Source organism: Amblyomma maculatum, chromosome 10 (genome assembly GCF_055883805.1).
Source record: "Amblyomma maculatum isolate TAMU_Amacu chromosome 10, ASM5588380v1, whole genome shotgun sequence".
Lineage (NCBI taxonomy): Eukaryota > Metazoa > Arthropoda > Arachnida > Ixodida > Ixodidae > Amblyomma > Amblyomma maculatum.
The window spans coordinates 12,321,211-12,327,845 of NC_139353.1; the positions used below are offsets into that span (position 1 = coordinate 12,321,211).

At 49.8% G+C, this 6,635-nt stretch overlaps 2 protein-coding genes across 4 annotated transcripts in view; both read left to right on the plus strand.

Moving 5' to 3' along the window:
• LOC146175611 (uncharacterized) overlaps positions 1–6,635 on the plus strand; it is a 143,021-nt gene that overhangs the window by 123,888 nt on the left and 12,498 nt on the right. The gene's annotated exons all lie outside the window — the stretch shown is intronic.
• Gnpnat (glucosamine 6-phosphate N-acetyltransferase) overlaps positions 1–6,635 on the plus strand; it is a 97,222-nt gene that overhangs the window by 44,568 nt on the left and 46,019 nt on the right. The window lies entirely within an intron of this gene.

Below are 6,635 nucleotides of genomic sequence, written 5' to 3' on the forward strand. Positions count from 1 at the left end.
ACGCCATTATGGTTCTAAACCCGGCGTTTTTTATGTGGACGCCTCTGGCCCGCACCATGGGGGGTGGTACACGGCCGCAGTCGTCCACGAGGCGAAAATAGTCAACGGTCTTAGCTTCAGGGCCCGCAACATAACTCATGCGGAGGAGGTCGCCATAGCATTGGCTGCTTCCCACTCTGACTCGAAATATATAATTTCCGACTCGCGAGGGGCCTGTCGGAATGTCGAACAGGTCTGGACCCCTTATCTAGCCTACCGAATACTTCAAAATAGCTCCTACATTGGGGACCCCGCTACCCGATATATTATTTGGGCTCCTGCTCATCAGGGGCTGGCTGGAAACGAGGCTGCCGACGCCGCCGCCCGCGCGCTCTCTCTCGGGGAAGTTTCCTCCTCCTCCCCCTCCGACCAGGACGCTGATCCTAATCCGGCTTATACATTCAAAGATATCGTAAATTACTACCAATCTAGCCACAGCCTTTACCCCCGCCCATGTAAAGGCCTTTCAAAGGCGGATGAGCGGCTCTTACTCCGCCTCTATACAAACACACTGCTGTGCCCGGCAGCTCTAAAACACTTCGACCCTGCTTTCTCTGGCAGCTGCCCGCACTGTGGGGTGGTGTCTTCGGACATCTACCACATGGTGTGGGCCTGCCCCTCAAATCCGGCTATCCCCCCTCACCCCAACCCAACCCGGGAGGACTGGGAGGCGACCCTGCTCGGCTGCTCCGACCTGAAGGCCCAACGGGCCTTAGTCGGGCGAGGCCGAGCGGCGGCAGACGCCACTGGGGTCCCGAACTAGGGACCTCCACCTAGTGTTTGTGAGGGTTGGCCCCTTCAGGGTCAGCTCACGCATAACCTCCTGTATTTGTCCTATATAAATGTTTTCTACCACCACCGCCTTTCCTTTCCTGTAAACCAATTATAATTAGTATATGTAGCACTGCAACGAACACCGATAAGAAGCAAACGATAAGGGGCAAACAATAAGGGTCAAATAGTAGGATAGAAAGGGTAGGCTTTCGTCATTCTCTTCTTAAGAAACATCCGAGACCCTCTAATTTTTTAGAGCGCAGCTCTTTGGCGTCCGTTCCTGGGTTTCGCGTCGGCGCCGGCGTCGGCCTCGTAACCAGCTCCGCCCCCCTTTCATCCCCCCAGCGCTAGCAGCGACCGACTGATACCGCTGGATGCCGCTGACGCCGCTAGAGAGTCAAGATAACGTGACTGCATAGAACACCGTCGCCGCCATGCAGAAAGAGGAGGGGAGGGTCCCCCCCCCCCCCCCTGTTCCTGTGTGGCGGATAGGGTGCTCTTCAGTTGCCGACGCGCCGGTTATTTCACGTAGGCCCCGGCACGTCGACGAATACGTGACCACCTTCCCACGGCTAGACCTGGTTCTTGGCGCTGCGGAAGCGAGGGTATCATATTGTTTGCGTCGGCATCGGCGGCGTTGTCCCTGAAACCAACTCCGCAGCTGGGGTTGACTGACTATCGGCGTCAGCAGCATCAGTCAGTCGCTGCTATCTCTTCCCTCCTCCCTTTATCGCGTTGTCCGCATGCTGCGCGCGATTCTGCCCCCATCGTTTGCCGCTGGGTGTACACGCCGCCCCCCTCCGTCCGTCGTCGTCGTCGTCGTCAGCAGCAGCAGCAGCAGCAGCAGAAGCAGCAGCGGAGGCTCATCGCCACCGTCGAGAGCAACCAGGTGTAAGCGAGGCTGAAGCAGAAGCTCATCGCCGCCGCCGAGTAGGGAGTCTTTGTTAAAGGAATACGTGTGAAAAATAAAAAATAAAAAATTCTGTGATAGCGCATACATGTGTTGCTCGATTTCTTTGCCTCAATCTATCGAAAAAGTGAAACAGCTTATTTGCTGCGCTCAAATTTCGCATTAGGAAGTAACATAATCGTCGGTAATTTTTTTAATCCGTTCATCCTTTCCTAAAACCAATCAAACTTAAAAAATGGCGACGATTATGGTACTTCCTAACGCTAAATTTGAGCGCAGCTCGTCAGCTGTTTCAGCTTTTTGATAGATTGAGGCATAAAATTCGAGCAATACATACGTATGTACAATTACACACAACTGGTTACGAGGGACAACGGCGACGGAGACGACGACGCGAAATCCAGGAACGGGCGCCATAGAGCTTAATGCTGAAATGTTGCCATTCGAGACATTTTATAAAAGTGGTCTTTTTTTTTTACCGTGGTGAACTAAGTGTATATAGGGAAGATACATCAAAATATGCTTTTCTCTGTGTGTGAATTCTCGATTACTGCACATGTTAACCCGCAGTTCGGTGTGGGCGCTAGCATTATTCATAAATTATCTTTGCAGCGTGTACCATGCGTGGTCACGTCTTCCACTTGAGCTGGGAAGCGTCTTTCATAATTGTTTCACAGGAATGGAGTGAGAACCTGAAACTCAACATCTACCTGGAAGGAATGCCCATCCCTGAAAAGACAACAATAAGAATATTAGGTATGTGGGTTCAATCGAACCAACGCAGTAGTCACACTTTTACCATGCTCAAAACAACAACGCTACAAGTGACGCGCATGATCACCCGCACCATCAACAGGCGGAATGGCATGCGCGAAGAGGACACACTAAAACTAGTTAGAAACCTGGTAGTGGGCCGAATTATGTACAGCCTGCCCTACCAGTGCCTCAACAAGAGTGAAATACAACAAGCGGATGCCCTGCTACGCAAAGCGTATAAGACGGCGCTCCGATTACCGCGCAACACGTCTACAGAAAAGCTCATGGCGCTTGGATTGCAAAACACATTCGAAGAACTACGCGAGGCGCAGCTTGAGTCGCAAAAACTCAGGCTGCTGCAGACAACGACTGGAAGAGCGCTTTTACAGAGACTCGGATACTGTGAGCAGATGCGAGAAATAGCGAGGACGGTAACGATCCCCGACGAACTTCGCAAGTCCCTCAAGGTAGCTCCAATCCCGAGAAACATGGACCCTAACCTCCACCAAGGTAGAAGAGAAGCAAGGGCCGATTTTATTCAAAAAACATACGCTCCTCAAGACACGACTGTGTATGCAGACGCGTCCTCGAGAGGAGGACACAACAAAATTGCAGTGGCCACGGTGGTCAATTCGTCTCTACGCGAAATGACCAGCGCCTCTATCCGACACTGCACAGTAGCAGAGGCCGAGGAAGTAGCCATTTCTCTAGCGGTGGCGGAGGGCTATAGAGCTGGGCGGTCGCTAACGATACTCACGGACTCTCAAACAGCCTGTCGAAATTTAATGAATGGTAGGATTGGTCGTCACGCGCTCCGTATACTCCTCAAAGCGAGCGACAGAATTAAAAACCACGAAGAAAACAAGACCAGACACAAAATTATATGGGTACCGGGGCCCATGGGGGTGGCAGGGAACCAAGAGGCTGACAGGATAGCTCGAGCATACACTACTTTCCGAGCATCCGACGGGTCCGCGGAGCTTTTGCCAGCACCCAAGGCATACTCGGCCATACTAGAAAACTATAGAGGAAGAAGAATGCGATATCCCCCACCACACAGTTCTCTCACCAGAGAGGAAACTGTCATATGGAGACAATTACAGACGGGTTCATACCCAAACCTACACATAAACAAAATGCACCCTACCATATACGCTGACAGATGTCCGTGGTGCGATGAAAAACCAACACTATATCACATCACATGGGCATGTCAAAGCATAGATGTGGTCCCCAAAATTCGAAACACGAGTGCGGAGCAATGGGAGACTCTGCTGTCCAGCGACCGCTGCGAAGACCAGCAAGGTCTGGTACAGCGAGCCCAACGGGCGGCAGCAGCCAGCGGAGCCCTGGACTGAGGGCAACCGACCATTGTGAAAAAGTGGACGAAGTCGACGGAGAAGACTCTTGTGGATACAACAAGCAGACATATCTCTGAAGACGTCCAAAAACCGCCAAATAATATAGGGCTAAATAAAGTTTTTCCTCCTCCTCCTCACAGGAATGGAAAGGCACAGTTTTTGTCACACTTCTGTGGACACCTGAATCGCGCCGTAAGGGAAGGAAGGTGGGAGTGAAAATGGAGCTGGCTACGAGGGACAACGCCGACGACGCCGCGAAATCGAGGAAGAAACCCAGGAACGAGCGCCAAAGAGCTGCGCTCTAAAACGATGTAGCTAGGCTGCTTGGCTGGTTGCGGGTGTATTTCTGGAGGGTAGGCGGGCATATAAAATAAACTGTTGCAAGTCAGTGCTCGTGCATCTCATCATAACTTTTTGTGTACTTCTCCATTGCACGCTGTTCATCCCTGTCAAGAGAAGCATAGCTGGAAAATACAAACGTGACAAAGAGAAACATGCATCAGTAAAATGGCGAGTTGAGCGAGTTGGTACATAATTAAGTAAAAAACAGCGCAACAACGGAGACAACAAGAAGAAAGAAGCAGCGGGGTGGGGGTCTTCTTTTCTTCTCTTTTGTCTCCGCTGTTGCGCTGTTTCTTGCTTAAGAAACATGCATGTCGAATACGAAACTTCAATTACTTCCCCTTCCTGGTATTCTTGCACATATCCATGGTGGATGAACTGCACTGCCACCAGCTTGCCCTCTATGCAACATTGCTTACGGCTCCTTGAGACATTCTTTCATCTGCTCACCTTTCTTCTTCCCTTTTCATTCCTCATGCGTAAGACTGAAACGCGACCTGAGTGCAGAATTCACTTCTCGACCTTTAGAAGCATTTGCATTCAATGCCCTTTTGGCACAAAGTATCCAGTGTAGGTAGTGGCGTGTCAAGCCTCTGTGAAGAGGAGGAAAAACAGAAAGTTCTCTTCGCACTTAGGGGAGAGGAGCTAAGCAAATGCGAGGGGTGGAGGCAAGGGTGGCGAGAAAGCAAGTGTGGTCGGCAATCCAGACCGAGATGTGCAAAGCTAGGTGGTGCCCCATCACACTGCGATGGCTGGATTGGTGTATGGTTTCTAGGGAAACTGTCCCAGCGTGACAGACCCTATGAGGAGAAAAACGTCGCAGGGTAGGGCTCGAGATTATTTCGATCACCTGAGGTTCTTTAAAGGTGCCAGAAAGAAGGATGAATTCTGCCACTCCTCCTGCAGATCCTCATTTGCATATATGCCCTTTGAAAATAGCTTAATCATTACTCTTTAATTGGTGATTCTGTCATCCCACACATATCCATTAGCATAGTCACAAGCTATCACACCACACGAAATACCATCTTACGTAATATAAAGACCTGCTCTAATGAAGCTGTACGAATGTGACAGCACAGTCTTAGGCCAGCGTGTCCAACATGCAATACATGGGTCCTGGAGGGCCGGATTTTGATGTCCAACTTCTATCTCAAAGCCAGAAGTGACACCCACCAGTCATGGCCGTGGCTCTTCGCTCATAGGAGACAGCAGTGTGTCTAGCTGTGACATGTAGCTGCCTTTTCCTCATTCATCTGCTTTCAACCTGAAGATGAGGAGCAAGCACCAAAAAAATTGCGGAGTTTTATCGGTTTAATCAAGCTATCCAAGTGTAAGTGCTGTTAAGGATGGCTACACCTCAGCCTGACGCCTGAGCCGAAGTGTCGATGCCCTCGGACTGGCATGCAAATCATCCATGGCGAGACTGAGTATCCAAGCATCACCAAACAGTTGTTAAACTTCCCACCTATACTCGCAGACAAGTTTTTCTGGCCATAGAGCCAAGGCTACTGAGGCAGAGCTTTCGTCATGGTATTACTACACCATGTAGTTCTGGCCTATGTGGCCTCAGGTATGGTTTCGGTATCAGTTCCGCCTTTGCTTAAAATAATGGCTTGCAAGCCTCCAACACAGAAATGTCTTTGACTACTTAAGGTCTAAGCAAATATATATTCACAGTTAAAGGGCAACTCCGGGGGTTTTTTGACATTCGAATATTGTAGTGAAACTTTAACCACAGGTTCTTCTCTCCGTCCTGACGCATTCTACAAAATTTGAGTGCCGTACGATAATCCGTTCACGCGCAATACGGCTTTAAAATATGCCGTTTTCATGGCTTAAGTTGAGAGTATTTCTGCGGGCAACACTGAGTTTCTGACGTCACAAACAGTATACAGGCGTTAATGTCTACTTCCCGCGTGATTATGAAATTGTGAGGCTTATATTGAACAACCTCAGACATTTTACGCAGTGCGGCATGATTTCCATACTTTATTTTCACCATCCAACGCACGTACGAGGGTTTTTCTAATACTGAGTGTGACGTCACCATTTCGTCAAATGTGACGTCGTTTCTGGCCGTGAAATCAGTTTCGGTTTCTATTTGCTGTTTTTCTTTTTTAAAAATACTTCTAATTGGAATTTTGGAACACGGTTTTTTGTGTTGGAGTCAGGACGTGCCGAGGAATGTAATTCAATTAAAAACACAAAATGATGAAAAAACCACCGGAGTTGCCCTTTAATGAACATCATGCGCTACGCATGTTGCCCAAAGAAGCGCATTACGAAAGCGCATAGAAACCGACGGGTAAGCGCAGCAGCGGCAGCCGACGTATGCTTCGGGAGATTCCCAGCAGATGGCGCGGCCATCCTACGTATGCCCCGTTACGTATGCCCCGCTTCAGCCGAGGCCCTGAGCAAGCCACAATACAAACACGTGATAGGCGACAGCG